Source organism: Cyrtonyx montezumae, unplaced genomic scaffold, assembly GCF_038088225.1.
Source record: "Cyrtonyx montezumae isolate F1298 unplaced genomic scaffold, pur_monq_1.0 scaffold_3, whole genome shotgun sequence".
NCBI classification, from domain to species: Eukaryota; Metazoa; Chordata; class Aves; order Galliformes; family Odontophoridae; genus Cyrtonyx; species Cyrtonyx montezumae.
In genome coordinates this window covers 107,160,533-107,178,404 of record NW_027072034.1, presented here as the reverse complement: position 1 = coordinate 107,178,404, position 17,872 = coordinate 107,160,533, and the positions used below count along the sequence as shown (strand labels likewise).

At 36.3% G+C, this 17,872-nt stretch overlaps 1 long non-coding RNA gene across 1 annotated transcript in view; it reads right to left on the bottom strand.

Moving 5' to 3' along the window:
* Positions 1 to 17,872, bottom strand: part of LOC136052521 (uncharacterized) — a 53,362-nt gene that overhangs the window by 11,900 nt on the left and 23,590 nt on the right. The window contains exon 3 of the long non-coding RNA XR_010622552.1: positions 16,838 to 17,001. This is a non-coding gene — a long non-coding RNA (uncharacterized LOC136052521). The remainder of the gene's footprint in view (positions 1 to 16,837; positions 17,002 to 17,872) is intronic.

Sequence of the window (17,872 nt, the reverse complement as noted above, 5' to 3'; positions counted from 1 at the left end):
AGAACAGGCAGTTAATGCAGTGAATTGATGCCTGTTAGAGAAATTTAGCTTGCCAGTAGTTTGGGACAAGCTAATAGAAAACCTGAACATTCACTGGAGGTTGACAGATGAATATACAGACATGCCACAGAAATTAATATTTGGGCATTTTGTATAGCCTGTCATTTCACACACTAGAGAGAAAATAGATTTAGACAAGCAAATCCCCAAGGAAATCCATTTATTTATTTATTTACTTATTTTAAATAAGACAAAAGCAAAAAAAATATGTACAAAAAGAAATTCTTAACTGTCTTATTTTTGTATTTGCATACTTTTCTGAAAATAAATAAATAAATCTGATATAATCTTCTATTGAAATGCATTGCTCCAGAGATAATGCTGAATATAAAAGTACCATCGAGTGCTAAGTGACAAATAGAGCCAAGTCTCTGAAATTATACTGAACTCTCGATCCTTCCAGTGAACACAGCACTATAAATAAAAATCAGAGCATTGCTTCAAAGATGAGTACGTAAATTTCATTAAAAAATGAAATCATTAAAAATAGTGAAAGTGTCGTAACAGGTATCTACAGGAAAACAAAACAAAACAAACAAACAAAAAAAAAACACATAATTCTCATGACAAATACAACATACAACATCCTCAAAAGAACTGCTAGAATTATTTGAACCTTGTTAATAAAAAGTTACATGCTAGGAATGCAATCCTCCCTTCGTTCTGCTGCCATCTGCAGAAGCTGTCAAAACACTCCTCCTTCCAATTACGTGTGTTCTGTCTTTCATTTGCTCTACAATAAGCCTATAATCTGTTTAATTCCCTTGTTTGTTTGGTCTAATAAACAACGCTTTAAAGTAGCAGGGCTCAACAAACACTGTACCTAAAACACAAGCTGCAATTATCCATCCTTCTAGGAGTGCACAAGCACCACTGACAACAGACACATCCCACTGACAACAGCAGGAATAAAGTGGGGGGGCAACAGACGTGGACTTTTGTTGCAAGACTACCATTTTGCCAGATGCACCTGAAAAAGCTTTGGCAGTTAACTCACTAATCTGCTAATTTGCTTCTTTTAACTTGCTGTGTTTTAGTATGGACCACTTCTGACTCTCCTCACTGTGGATAAACTCTCAATTCTACTTCATGGAAGTCTTTCAGAGACCTAAAGAGAACAACAGCTAATCCTAACCCTATCACTATCACCACACTGCTCCTCCAGCACACAAGGGTTAAAGAAAGCCTCAAGAAAAGACTGTCTCCTTTCTTAACTCCATTATTCCTATGAAAGTGCTCTGATTCTGGGTTGGATGTAAATGGGACACTCTTCAGTGACCTGCCTGAAGCTCCTAGCAAGCTGCTACAGCATAATTTTTAAAACCTCAGTTATCTATCAGATCAGGGAGCAGCAAACAGAACACTTCTCTAACTGCCTGAAAAGGCACCCAGACAATTGCTCATGGTGAAATGCAATCATGCTCTAATTCCACAGACTGAACAAATAAGCCTATCACACAGGTTCTGTTTGGAAAAAGGAGCAACATTTTTTTCATCATGTGCAAAATACCATTGTCAGGAAAAAGGGCTGCTAAGGACATCAACAATTTTACATATCTTCTGAACAGTCCAGCTCATGTTCAAATACAGCAGAACAGAAGGGATGCAATTTAACACCTCCCTGCCTCTACTCACTTACAAAATTGAAATAAAACCAGACAACAGAAGTCTATAACAAGGTGGACACTGAAGAAATTCTGTATCTCCTACTGCCTTCACCATTCTGTCATGGATATTTAAAAATATCCCTGTAAATTACAACTCTATATAGCCACTACTGTTCTTATTCCCAGTGGCAACGGTGCTAACACTGAACCAATTCTTAGCCATCAGAAATTTGATGTATAAATTGGAGGATTGCTGACTTCACTGAGATTCTCCAAAAATAGGCAATTTTAAAATAATTTGACCTCCAGATTGACAAAATTTAGGCTGAGTTTCCTAAACTAAATAAAAGGAAAATAAACTCATATAAAAACATAATTTTCCAAGCCTAGTAGAAGGGAAACAGCAATACAATTTGCAGAAATTTTGCATTCCTTAAAAAATCCAGACCATTAAAATGAAATAAAGAATGTCAAACTCTATAGGAATTTGGCAACACAAGCATACAGGTGCCCGAAAGCCAACTCCATTATAATTATTTTTCTACCTCCAAGTTCCAGCTGCTTTTGTACATCATAGATTTGCACAGCTGGCAGGAATGACAGAAGTCACCGTTGCATGACACTGTCAACATTTATATTTACGCCTTGTGTGAGTGCAAACATTTGTAATTCACCCTAGGAAAGTTAAAGGGCTACTAGAAAAGATGACAGAATGTTACAAAATGCATGCACTATATCTTGGAAATTGTTTGTATATTTAAGTCAGAAGAGCAAAGCAGAGATTTGTGGAAATGTTACTCTTTAAATTTACCAGCACTGGAAATACTTGCAAATGTTGTTGGCTTCATGTGAATGTATATACCAGAACTCCTTCATGACCAGTTGGGAAAAGATAAGAATAAACTCAGTATTAAGTAAGAATATTTTTGTAATCAGTGTGGTGGACTTTGAGGGAAATATTCCATTAACTTTTTCTTGGGCTTTCAGATCTAATTTGTAAGAGGCTGTTCAGGAATTTGAATAGGTTTGAAAGAACTGTCCCACTTAGGAGTGAAAGGTATTTCCCAGTTTAACTTTTATATTAGCTTACTGACAAAGGGGTATAAATTTAAGCCCACAGCACGTATTAAAAGGAGATGAGATTTTACTGAACACAGTAAATTTTCAGATGGTTGTTCTCAATTTCACAGACATTTTTCAGTTGTTTCCGCAAGACCAGTCAGAACTTCTGCTGTACTCACAGGATGGACCAATGAGTTAACAGCAGTGGAAAAGGTGAGCTTTCCTTCTTAACTCTTCTCCACAGTCATCAATGATAACTAAACTGCAAAGATGTTCTTAGCAAATAATATGTATATTTGCATGTATATGTATGCAAATACCATCTGTAAGAATTATGATCTACTTTTAAGTGTTCTTCACAATTCTTTAAACACAATCTTATCACAGTCTGTTTTCTCAGAAGTATTACACACTTTTAGGGTCTATGTGGACTTTTTTATAGTAAGACTCACTGAAATTATGATGTAAGGGCATGATTTTATATCTATATAAGTTAATAAATAATTTCATCTATTATAAACAGTACAGGGAGAAAAGTAAAAGAACTAAAGTGCAGCCCAAATAGAAGATTATCCACTTAGCATCTGGCCTCATTTGCCATAAGCATAAGGATGCCTTCAGTTTACTTTACTTTGCATCTACAATGTCTTTTAGCATCATCAGTGCATTTTTCTTGACTTCAGATAAAAAATTCAAAATACCAAGAAGTAGATATTGTGTTGCTTTCTCTTACTGCTACAGACCAAATAAAAACTGTTGGGATTTTGATTTCAGAAATTTAATGAAGGGCTTTATACCATACAGATTTTCCCATGAATCCTCTTATTTCCCTACCTCCACATTTGGAAATAAAACCAATTAGGTTCAACAGACAAGATATCATAAAAAATTAAATAAAAAATCATAATGTATGCAAAAAATTCTTTTAATTCCTTCTCAAAACCTCACCTTCTTTTCCAAGAACAATTATGACAGACACTTTACATAACATGCACTTTAAGTACTGAGATACTCCAATTTTAGGAAAAGTCTTTCCACAGCATCCATTTCTACTCCCTTCTTCTGCCAGGGGTATTAAGTTGAAGCTGCATGCAGAATAACAGCAAAAGTGGTCACACATACCTACAGCTATGACTAATGAAAGGTAGCAGTGACAAGCTCCAGTGAAGAACTAAGTCTGCTTTATTTATCCTTACAACCTGTACTAACACTTTCCATTTTAAGTTAAGACTCTTCAGTTGTGGGTTTTGAAGTCAAATGGTCTTGACAGATATCTTTAATGTGTACTAGGATCTTGCACACCAGGATTTTACCCATTTAGGTTCTTAAGGAAAACACCTGCACTGAAAATACAGGAAGTCAAAACAGGTGAGGCAACACTCTTTCATCTCCTCCCTAAGTTTCTCATCTTCAGCTGTAGACATGAAAACATTGTTTTCTTCAAAGTCCAAGCCTTTCATTTCCTCTTGATCTTTACTTCTGGTCAAAGGTATTTCAAGGAAATGGACAGCCGTCATAGAGACCAATAGAAGGAGTCCACTACCACTAAGCAGAAGGGACAAACTTCACTGAGGCCAGCTACTGCCTCCCTTGTGTCTTTGCAGAAGGATTCATCAGTAGGACCCCAACTCCTCCTAGATCACAGATGGGTGAAGGAGGTTGTCACTGGTTTTCTTGGAGCTCCCTACTTTCCCTCTCGTTCCCATAGGTCCCTATCACGATTTTCAGTGTAATAGTGAGCACATAAACTGCTTTCATTCTTTCTGAAGAAAGAGGAAATGCAGCAGTATTTTTATACCAGATATAGCCTGGTCTGTTCAACAAGATCAAGGCTTTATCCACTTGCTTCAAATGTTGCAGAAGAGGTACCAAGAGGGGAAATAAGAACCAAAGAAAGAATCACTAAATCTATGAAAATAAATTATTTCATGTCTTTGTAGAGAATGTGACAAAATGAACATTGACTTGACATATGGTGCAGAAGAAAAGAACAATGTTGAATGCATCAAGAAGTAGCAAAGCAGCAGGCAGAAAAGTATGAAGTGAACAGTTTACTCACTTCCAGCTGAGACAACAAGGTTATCAGTTTCTTGCTGTCTGACCTGGAAACACCAAATGATGAAGTTCCTCCCTACCATAGCAATGACAAAATGAACAGATAGATATTTTTCTTGTTACTTTCACCTTCAAAGGATGTTTTCCCCCTGCTTGATCTTCTCTAAGCCTCTAGCGTTCCTTACTAATAGCATTTCTGCTGCAGAAGTTATCTTTAAATTAAAGACTAAACAAAGCATTGCAAGAAGAAGCATCGTGTTATTATCTGTCTAGTTACAGGTGTTGAGCAAGCACAAGTGACACGTATGCTATGAAAGATAGTACCTTGCACTTTGTCATCTCTTTCCTTGGGAAAGAGATTTCAGATCTTAACTCTTTTTAACTGGGAAGCCAGATAAAGCCACAATTTAGTAAACTTCTTTGACAAAACTTCTGCTTTGATTGTTACTGACAAAATGTTGAAGGTGGTTTTAACATCATCCCCCAACACAAGCTGCTATAAGCTATTAAGTTTATTGAGATTTATGAAAAATATACTATAACCTTGAAGTTCAGATTTTTTTTACCTTAATAGTTTTGTACTGTATAGATTAACAATTTATTTGTTTTAAGTGATTAAGAAATGGTAAGAACTTGTATTTTTAATCCTGAATGATTGTAAGCGAAGCGTAGTTATTTAGTGTTTTCTCGCTGTTTAACATAAATTTTCTTCAAATTTACATTTGAAAAAGTTAAGTCGCAATAGGTGGTCATGTTATCACAGAACTTGAATACATGTATCTCAGTACTACATGTTATGTATATATGTGTGTGTGAACACACATACCCCTAGAGTCCAATAAAAAATAAGTAAATGAAACAGTTAGCACTTTTCTTCATTGATGAAATTCTACTGATTTTCATGCGTGTATAAGATAAGTGAGAACAAACTGAAGAATAAAAAATTACAGCTAGATCCCTCCTTAGCCTGATGGCCAACAACTTTGGCGGCAGTTTGCTATAGTAGTTCGACACATTGTGCAGCTGCATTGACTTGGCTACATAATATAGACACTGAAGGAGCTGGCCTACAAAGGAAATCCATAACACGGAGACATCAATACCAATTTTACAAAGAAAATCCTACAGCAAATCAACTGCAGAATGTCTTGTAGCAGCTCAAGAATAGTTTGAATTGCACTTGGGTACAGTGTTGCTCTGACAGCACAGAACAACAACAAATCCTGCTTAAGTCAAAGCTGTTCTTGATATTGTGGATGATCAAACTTTGATTTAACATACGATTGAAAGTTACAGTTCAATAATTTTTAATGATGATACATGATCATCAGGATCATCTTCGAATTGGAAGGATTATATTGAAAGATCATCAGCAATACAACAGATCAACCTAATTTTAAGCTGACTCGCTGTCAGAATACTTTCATGTAGAATTAAGGTGAAATTTTTTCTATCAGAAATATAAATATACACATTTTAAATAGACCAGAAGTGTGTCGAGACCAACTGACTCAACAAAGTTCAGAATCAAAGGCAAAAAAAATAAAAATAAAAAGGCCTCAAGTAGGTTAAACAGAGGAATATACAAGATCAAGAAGGCCAACAGCATCCTGGCCCGTATTAGAAATAGTGTAGCCAGCAGGAGCAGGGAGGTGATCATCCCCCTGTACTCAGCTCTGGTACGGCCGCACCTCGAGTACTGTGTTCAGTTTTGGGCCCCTCACTACAAGAAGGACATTGAGGCCCTGGAGCGTGTTCAGAGAAGGGCGACAAAACTGGTGAGGGGTCTGGAGCACAAGTCTTATGAGGAGCGGCTGAGAGAGCTGGGATTGTTTAGTCTGGAGAAAAGGAGGCTCAGAGGAGACCTTATTGCACTCTACCACTTCCTGAAGGGGGGTTGTGGTGAGGAGGGGGTGGGCCTCTTCTCCCTGATAAATAATGACAGGACGAGAGGAAATGGCCACAAGTTGCACCGGGGAAGATTTAGATTAGACCTGAGGAAACATTTTTTCTCTGAAAGAGTGGTCAGGCACTGGAATGGCCTGCCTAGGGAGGTGGTTGAGGCACCATCCCTAGCGCTGTTCAAGAAGCATTTAGATGAGGTGCTAGGGGATTTGATTTAGTAGTTGGGTAGGGATAGTGATAGGAGGATGGTTGGACTAGATGATCTTGTAGGTCCTTTCCAACCTTATGAACCTATGAACCTATCACAGCGTCACAGAACTGCAGGGGTTATAAGAGACCTCAAGATATCACTAAGTGAAACCTCCCTGGCTGAAGCACATTCACTACTATAGGTTGAACAGGTATACATCTGGATAGGTCTTGAATAGGAGACTCCACAGCCTCTCTGGGCAGCCTGTTACAGAGGTGTATCATCCTTATCATAAAGGAGTTCTTCAACATATTAGTATGGAACTTCCTATATTCAAGCTTTAGGCCATTACTCTTTGCCCAATTGCTGCACTATACTGAGAAGAGTCTGGACTCATCCATTTGACTCCCACCTCCTGTGAGATATTTATAAACCTTTATCAGGTCCCCTCTTGGTCTTTTCTTCAGGCTGAACAGACCCAGGTTACTCAGCCTTTCCTCATACAGGAGATGCTTCAGGCCCTTAATCATCTAAGATGCCTTTAATTTTGGATCATGTCTGTCCAAATAAAATTGAAAACATGGAAAAAAAGTCAACTTGCTATTCCTTCATGAATGTTGTAGCTATTAAAACACAAACATACCATTCTTACAGGACGTTTCCATGGGGCAGCATCAAGACAGTTTAGCTGCTATGAAATTCCTGTATTTTGCTCAATACCCTTTTAGAAAAATAAATTTAAATATGTATGCATCAAATCTTCTATGCTTCTGTATCTGTTGAGAATTCTCAACATGAATTACACCTTAAAAAGTTGATTCTTCTGCTCTACAGTGGCATTCAATTCACCTGAAAATGTTTATTTTTAAAATAATACCACGAAACATATTACTTGAAAACGTCTCTATAATTTCAAAACTTAATTAAATTTCAGTGAAGAAAGCAAATACTCGTGGCATTTCCTTCCTTTTTCTGAATACTGGTAATACCATCAATTACTGTATGAACCTAATCAATCTGAAGAGTAGAAGGATGCTAAAAGTGATATATAACATGTGAGAACAGAGTACTATAATTATATTATACCTAACTCATAAATCAGTTCTTAATATTACTACCCTACTAAATATGAAATTATACTATTTCATGGCAATTTTTTTGCTTTTAAAAGAACACTTAACATTCAGATCCTAACAGCATCCTCTTTTTTAACGGCTGCCTCAAAAACATCATTCTTCTGTCTCCTAGATAAAATGTAAGCAGGAGATGTCTAATTCACAGTTTGGGTCCTCAGTACTTCCATGAATCCCACATAAGGCCACTTGCTTTTGTTTCATTAATAATAGCACCATGCATGAGGTGGTCATCCGAAGCTCAAGAAGAGCACTTTCCTGTGGACTGTTCTCTGTGAGGGTCTGCTCAAAATGGGAAAGCAAGAGGAAAAAGATAAAGATCAAGAAAATGGCAGAGACCAATTAGTCAAGGCAGCCTGTCAGAGAAACCCAGTATCAGGAAAGAAGAAGCTGTCTCACAGCCCTGGAGACAGCAGGAGCAAAAATACGTATTTGGATAAAGTAAATCCTAAATGGATTTCTTGTGTTAAAAAAAATAAAATAATAATAATAATAATTAAAGGGAAGGAACCTATCTTATGTGTAAAACTGTTTAAAATTTTGTATCAAAGAGAAATGCTAACTGCTGATTGGGGATCTGAATAAGACCCTCAAACTGTGATACAGAGATTACGTGAAGAATGAAAATGATAACCAAGAAAACGGTATTTGGAATAGGACACACACTAATGCAAAGTAGAGTGTTGATGTATTTGTTCAACTTTCTTATATAATGATCTTATTACTTCTCACTATCTGCAAAAATAGGCTAGAAAAACTGTATTCAGTAAACCTGAAAAGTGGCTGTTGCACAAAACTTAAGTAGGGGAAAAAGTCAGAGGAGGAAAAATAAGACGAGGGAAATTAAGGCTGCACACAGTGGTTTGAAAACAAAATGATTTTTTTTTTTTTTAATCATGTAACTATGTCTCCAAAGCAGGAGTTTTGAAAAGGAAAATGAAAAATTAAAAGTCTGAAGCAATCATACATGGGGAGCACCCCAGAAAAGGTAGGCTAAAGTCATACTTCGTAACAAGTCTGACAGAGGAAACTTTACTGCTGTGGGTAGCATTCATTGAGTAGATAACAGAATTAGACCAATACAGCTAATTTTATTTATTTAGCTACAGAGGACAGAAAAAGACAAATATGATGAAGCTCACAAACAGTAAGTGATTTCAGTTAAAAAACTTCTACAGAACAGTTCAGCAATTATAAAGAAAAATGAATTAAGAGTTCGAAAGAGAAAAATACATTTACTTTGAAAACAACAACAACAAAAAAAACCAAACAAACAACCAAACAAAAAACTGTGGAGTTGAGTGACTTCTGGAACAGTTGATGTTTTCCCTTGTGACGGCATCTCAAATAAAACCCCTCTTTTCTCTACCTAACCTGATCAAAATTTGCCTTCTTTTCCATAGTTACTGAACTTACTGGTCAACCTTCCTTGATCACTTTATAAGTTCATTTTAATCTTACTTTAATTGTGTGCAATAACAGTATGTGCAGCTATGGCACACGACTGAGAAGACACAATTCCATTCCCCTATTTGCCTGCTGCTGTTCTGCAAAGTAAGAAACAAAGTGACACTGAAGCTGGAGGCCAAACACCAAAACCAAGCTGATTTCATAAGTTATCAAAATAGATTTTAAATGTAGAACAGCCAATCATCTATTATAAATAAAATCTTACTTAAAACGTTCCCTCTGTATATTCCCTTGGATATAAATTCCCTATTCCCCCTGCATATAATCCCCACAGGGACATTCTCAATATCTAATTCCACTCAAGAGAAATCATTCAAATAAGGACTTACTTTGAGGTCTTTCGGATTTAGCATAAGATAGAAAAAACATGTTCTGAGAGTTCTGACTCATTCTAGTGCCAGGAACAGTTTAGTTGCAGGTGATGAGGTAGGGGAAATTATGTAAAAGCTGGAAGAAAATCAGTTTCAAAAGCTGCTCTTCAATTTGCAGATGCTAAATTCATCACTTGATAGTAACCATTTTCATATAGTTTCAAAGTTGGTACTTGAGTGATTTAAGAAGTTGGCCTGTTAGGGCCATAGCTGACTTGAAAAACATGCTAGACTACTTCACAGGAGTATGGACCAAGGCAGTTAAAAGAGAACGAGTATCTTACATTCCTTACATCCATGTCTGTGTCTAAAATTAATTTAAACATCAAATAAATGCAAAAACCATACATATACATATTTAAAACACTCTTTCAAAAATATCAGGACATTTGTCTTGTAGGAGTTATTGCTCTTGGTGAAAATACTCACAGGAGAACAGACACTTTTGATGATTAATTGAGTCCAAATAGGCCTACACATTACAAACAGAACAAAAAATAAAATCCTTTCGTACTTCTGCCTTCTACATTCTGGGTTGTTTTTTTTTTTTTTTGTTCTCAAACAACAAGGCATTCCCATGGTGCTGTACTGTAAAGCTGAAATGTGTCCTGTGACTTTCAGTCATAACATCACCAACACATTAAAGAAGTCATTTCTGCCTCAAAAATCCGTGTTAACTGCAGAAATGTAAGAGTGGCATCTTTCATGATTGACATAAAACTAAAATAAACTAGCATGTTACAAGAACGGCACAGAGGTGCTACCACCCATGATTAACGGAGTAGAAATTAGTATTCTCACATGGTGCTTCATTGCGCGTTTGCAAGAAATAATACCAAATAATTCAATAAAGCAGTAATTAAAAACCTGCCTCAATTCTCCTGGTAGTGTTGCAATTGTGCTCCCACAACCTCACAGCTGAGCACGGAGAACTCAGCTGCCTCCCTTGCACTGTACATACACAATCCACCCACCACTGACTGCTGCTGCTTCATAGGGGATCCAATTACTGATATCATTCTGACACTGGAGATTAGCTGATTGCCAGTTCAGTGTGCTTACAAAATCTTATGTGTCACAGGAGGCCCTTTACTTGTTTCTGTAAGACAAACAGTATTTTTTCTCAATCTATTAAAAACCCACTAGAACATACTCTCTCTCATGTGTAGCACTTCAGCCCCATCCTGTTGGACTCAAGGCAAATTTCCCTACTTAAATTGCCATAGGACTAATGCATGATGACAGCAGCAGGAAAAATACATTTTTAATTGTACTTTTCAAAGAATAGACTTAAGAGAAGCAGAAGCCACTGTTTTAATGCTCAGAAAGACCACTGCTCTATTTGATGCCTGAGAACACAATCAAAATTTTTCTAAATAAAAAGCATTGATAGACTTTGCATTGGTCTTTTTTTTCCCCCAAACTTAAGAGCAGGCAAGAATAAACATTTGTAAAAGTTGATGATTTGACTTCTGCTAAAAGAGTGTAATGATGTAAATAGAATGAATTAAGACTGCAGAATATTAGTCAGTTTAATTCTGTTATCATTCAATGGAAATACATCAACGTAATTCCAGTACTCTATTCCTGTTCCAGCTCTTGAAAAGAAGACATGGAAAAGCAAACCACAAGTACAGTAAATTAATATCTAAGCATGAAAAGTCAATTGCTAAGACAAATGTGAATGACAGACAATGATGAGCAAGAAATATTTCTGTTTTCTCACCACCAACACTGGCACTGTTACAGGCAGACATTCTAATGACTCTACTGATTATTCAAGTGTCTAGACTGTATCTACATACAAGATAAACAAGAATACCATCCTTTATGCTCCGATGAACTTTGCAATCCATTCTAGAAAACAATGTCTTCATCAGCTGTGACCACACAATTTGTATTACTTTGAATATTGTAGGATTGTATTGTAAATAACACCTCCTCTAGAGAACAAATTTTTTAATTGATGTGGGACACGATGTGATGCTACAAAAACTCAGAATAAAAGAGACTATATTTATGTTCTAATATTCAAGAAAAAAACAAAAACAAAAAAATCCAGAAGGGTATTCTGCAACACACATTTTAATTAATCTTATCGAATCCTCTTTAAATAAAGCTGGAACTGAAAACACGAATTTTGGAGGTTGAAAATTACCCAATCACAATATGCAAATTTTTTTTCCAGTGATAAAAAAGTCTTCATTCACAAAACAAGCACAAAGAATACTGCCAAAGAACACAAAAATCAGGGTTAAAATAGTATTAAAGGGACAAGCTGTATTTTCACAAGTCAAATCCAAATCTTGTTTGGATTTGACTATCCTCTTAACACCCTTCTTGGGAAAAGAAATCTATGGAAACGTACTGTTGAAAAGTATATTAGAGCTTTATCTTATGTCCTAACTGGAGTAAAATAAGGTGTAGAATCATAAAACCGCTTAGGGTAGATGAGCTGTTTCTGATTTTCTGACCTCTCTGAATCCCCAGAACAGCATAAAATCAGACCTGGGTGAGGTAGGATGGGAATTCATGTCAGGATGTCTGTCATCTTGTCCATCCTTCTCCCTTGAAGGAGCTCCAACCTGTCCCTCATGTATACTACCTCATTCCCAAAGTCTCCAGTAGAAATTCCACAGTATCTCCAAACAATCCGTTGCCATCTTTTACTACCCTTACCTTCAGTAGGCTTCCCTAACGTCTAACTTAAATATCCCTCACTACAATCTAAGCCCATTATAATTCTTGTCCTACTCCCCACAAAGAGGAAAGTTTACTCCTTTTCTCTTTGTAGCAACCTTTCATGTATTTGAATTTAAATACTCAAGTTTTTTATTCAGCACACAAAGAACCTTAATTCTTTAAGACTGTGGGTTTTGTGCAAGTTTTCTTGATTGCTGGTCCTCCCAGCTGTCTTCCTTTGGGTATGCATGAAAGTCACAGACTAGATAAAGGAACATGACATACAACTGTAAGCACAGTGTTAATTTTCACAGCACTACCTTCTTCACTGCCCACATATCAAACCTGTGCTTGCCTATTGCACTTAACACTTAAGGAGTTATGTTGGTTTTAAACTAAAACAGTTCCTTAGCAGTTTTTACTAGTAAAATCATTGGAAAGGCAATAAATACATTTATCTGCCTAAAACAACATTACTGGAAGAAAGAACCCTTCACTGATTTATAATTTTCATACTCTTGTTGGTGTGAATAGTGCATCATTACATCACCTATTGAATGCATATTGCTTTTGAAGTAGCAAAGTACTTAAAGGATTGAAAGACCTTTCATGTATAGTCATCTTGAATTGTTATGTAAAAACAGGGCACAAAAATAAAACTGAAGTGTTCATACACCTGAACAAAGTTAATTCCATTAAATAAGAAATATAAGTGCCATACACCATAAATGTAAGTTCTCCCTTTTGAAAGAGATACCAATGACATCCAGTTGTAAGCTCTTTCTATCTCACACAGGTTAGGTGTCATCAGTCCCCTGGCTCCCATTAAACATTACCAGCTGAACTGACTAGTCATTTTTCCTAGGGCAGAGCTGCTATAGCACTGAATCCAAATTGTCAAAATACAAGATATTACATGTCAAGCATTCCTAATTGTTAATTCTAAATAACACCATTGAATGCCATCAGCAGTCATCAATGTTCAATGTTAAATTTTAGCAACAGCAATTTTTTTAACAGAAGTAATACTGCTCTTTTGATGTTTGTCGTAAGTACCATACTAACCACATCTCATTGCCAGCACTGTGACATTAGCAGAGTGTCAACATCACTGCATATTATTCCTTACTTGCCAAAGCTACCTAGGAAGTCTAAGCTGATACATTACAAAGTAGAAATGTGTGTATGAGCTTACATATTCCAAGCAGGTTTGCCACTCTGTGGCACCAAACATTTCTAACCACTTATCAACTGTAAAGCTGCTATTTGCATTTTGTACTCCACACTTGAAAGCATTACAACTGCCTCTGGCAACAAAGGAAATGCAAAACCTGTTGGAAGAAAATAAATAAAATAAAGCTGTTTCCTGTGGGACAATTCAAAGTCTCACCTCATCATTCTGAGACATCAGGGATTCTCTGTTGCCTCTATTTTTATTAATAATGCAGCAACAGTCTTTCAACCACTCTTTCTGAAGAGGTGCATTTTCTTTGGAAGAGATATGAGTCATGTGATTATCTCACTCATCTGGAGTCAAAGGCTAAAAACTGATAGAGGTTCTCACTATCAACTAGTCTATAATTTGGCACCTAGAGAAGCAGTAATAAATGGATGTTTATCTACTCAACAGGGAATTTCATTTTACTCTCCGCCTCCAAAGTCATTACCTGCACAATAGGAACAAGCAACGGAAATTCACAACATAATAAACTATTGCAGGCGTACTGCCTAAACTGCACCTCAAAATAATTTTCTGTATCAGAAACTGCAAGCAAACTATAATCCACAATGTCTTTGCTGACACACTGAAACAAATGGCATTTGCATCTCCTATGAACAGAGAAGAAATTTATGATCCAGATAAAGTTTCTGCTGTTCTCACTATTGTTTTCTTTGGTGGGAAAAAAAATATTTCTTTTTTTCTTAGAAAAATACTAAATCAGAGTGTTCTATTAAATAAAAATTTGGTAAAAGATTTTCTGTGTAACCAAAACTTGATATAAAGTTTAGAGCTCATTGAAAAATAGTATGTTTTCAACAGCATAAGCAATATAAAAATATTGTTCAATTAGATTGCTATAACATTTAAACTTATGCCTGGAAAACTTCTTGCCAGTAAGAAAACAAATAGTACATTTAGAATAAAACCCTGTTAAAACCATATGCAGTAACTTACTCTGAATCATGCTATCTACTTTTCTAGGCTTGGCAGATTAACATGAAAGAAATTAAAATATTTGTGAATCAAATAATATTGAAAATAGTACACAGCCATATTATAGTTCTTATTTTTTTCTTTCCTTTTTTCAGAGCGGGGGGATTTGGGGGATGGGACAAGAAACAAGGGTGTTGTAGAGTGGTACCATTTTACAATATGGTACAATATGAAAAGCCGGCACAGTTTCAAGAGATTCTTCTCCACTCTCTTAATCTTAACAATGTGTATTCTGGTCAGCGTAGTAGCTCTTCGAGAATGAAAAGAGTAATTCTTTTTCTTCTTTTTTTTTTTTTAAACATACTGTGGAGATATTTCAGTATAGAAATAGATACTTCAGTATATCTCTAGCTCATTACTAATGTCACTTAAGTGACTGGATAGTCAACCTGTGCAAGACAACACAGCAAGAAAAGAAGTAGTCATTAAAGGAGCCTGAACAGTCACTTATAAAAATCAATATACAGTAATTGAAAATAATTTAATGAGAAGAGTTGTTCAATAAACATCTGTGTTGTTTAAGCCAGGACTGTATTACCGGCTCAAAACTTGAGAAAAACACCAGGAAGTAACTCCCATTCGAGTTTAAGCAAACAGGTCACCATTTCTGTAATGTCTTAAAAGAATTAGTCTATATCAATCAGCTAATTTGGTATCTTTAAAGCTCCTTTCTCTCGAGTGACTGGACTAATTCCTTTAATGTTAAAACACACAATATGGCATCATATCCCAACATACATTTTTGTGTTTCCACAGCTCACAAAGAAAACTAAAAGTAAGAAGTATACAAACATTTTTCCAGCCAAAGGAAAGGATTTTCTTCTAAAATCATGTTTGTTTTTATGAAAATATTGTATTTCCTGCCATAAAACCCAGAATATTAATTGAGGTTTGAGTTTTTTGGTTAGTTTGTTGGCTTTGATTTTTTTTTTCTCTTTTTTTCTTTTCTTCTAATCTATAAGAAGCTACAGACCACTGGCAGGAAGAGACAGCTCCAGAGAAGTTTCATTGAGAGTTAGCCTTATCTCAGATGGAGAATCTTCATTGAGAGCCTTGCCTACAGGCATGGGGTGGTGCTCAACTCCTATAACTCTAGCTTATCACAGTCACCATGGAAATCTTATGCCCTGGACACTTCCAGTCCTGCCTTCAAGTTCAGAACAACAACAATCAAATTATTTCATGTAATCTGAATTGTTTGTCAGACAATAAAATATGTTAACGAGATGTTTCTCTCCATGGACAGCATTCTTCACAGTGAAGCTTACAGTTGTCATTTTCAGTAGCGGACAAAAACAAAGCAAATTCTCAGCAAATCTCAAAGTATTCCCACAGCATCAAACTTTACACACTGAGAGCAGAGTGAGGAAGTCTTTTTCCTTTTTTTTGTGCATCATTATTTGACTAAAATAACAGGATTTCAGTCTATATCTATGTAGGCATGTAGTTTTCACTGTCAATAAAATTACAAATAAAAGCTTCAGCATGTACCAGAATGCAAATCCAGGAGCTCAAAAATCAAAACTCAACAAACATATTGGAATTTATAAATAAAATTATATGTATATCCAGGAGCCCTGACTTGCATTTTTTCAGAACTTGATTGATTGCAGTCAACTACTTATTGTTTATTAGAACTAGTGAACTTATTTAGTGTTTTTTCTTCTATATGTACTGTCTGAAACTAGGCCTTCACTAAAAAGTCATCAGAGAAACTGAGGGAGGTTCAGCAAGGTGCCATAGAATGGAGAGAGCAGACTGAAACATTTTCAGCCTTGCTGGTTAGCCTGAGCATTTATTCTTATCCTGAGACTCCCCTAAAAAGCAAAAAAAAAAATAGCCTTTATATTATAATTTTAATAATTATTTGGGGCCATACTGCAAGGAAACATAAGACAGCCTAACATGTCAAAATCTTCAAATTAAAACTGTGTGAATTAGCAGACCACATGCTCCATGCATTGCCATTCACTTGTATCACGGTGCAGGTCTCAAGAGTAATTGACACCGGAATGTGACCCTCACTCTAAGTGTCAAACATTACTGTAAAATCAATCGCATGTCACATTCCTTGCACTATCACACACCTGTGTCTTAGCCCAGAGGCCTGTGGTGCTTAGCGTGGAGTCCCTTGAGGCACAGGCTGTGTTGAAGGGGCAGCGATGGCTCTGCCAGCCCCAACCATCTGCAGAGAGAGCTCACAGCGAGATGAGGATGATCTCTGGCAACTCTGGGGCTCTGTCAGCAAATCCTGTGGAACAGAAAGCATAAAGTTTGTTTTCCACACCATGGGTGACATCCTCGTTTGAAGTTGTGTCAGAGCTGCTTTGTGACAAAAACAATGTTAAGACGTGACAGAAATATACTCACAAGAATAGCCATCCTGCCAAATACACTTAGAATCACCTTAAAGCTTCCACTTGATAGTTCCCTGATTATTTTTTTTTTCCAAGGGAGAAAACCGTTTCCTTTCAAGCTTTTTACAAATTAAGATTTTCTTCACTTTATAGCCAAATTAGTTTTTAATGACCTCTAAATTTAAGAAGGCAAACAATTTATCATGAGACACCACCAAGAACTTTGGAGTTAATAAAATGTCACAATTATGACAAAAAAAAAAACACACCATAAACAACAACCAAACATGAAATGAAACACGTCAGTTCTCTGAAAAACTGCAGCGGATCTCCTTGCCTTGAGTCCCTTCTCCTAAAACACTGCTCGGGCAGCAGCTACTCAGTTCATCATTGCAGAACTGTCAATCTCTGAGAAGTTACATTTTCCCAGATGGTGTACAGCCATGTTTGTCATTAGTACTGTCCAAAATGTGACACAACTTTATTATGTTTTTTGTTGGGTTTTTTTTTTACTGTATAAGGGTGCCATTAGAATACACTTCTTGATCAGAACGTTGTGTATAGACCCACTAGAACATAATCATAAAATTAATACAGCATATCAGCCTCAGTTGAAATTTCAGCAGTTAAGGCCATCTACTATAGGTTTCTGATGTGCCAAATCACCATTCCTGAATATGGGGATTGCAGTATTCAGACTGCAGTATAAACTTGAATTCCTGTTTGAATCTTGTTCCTGGATATTTTTATTTATGCAGTAGAGCT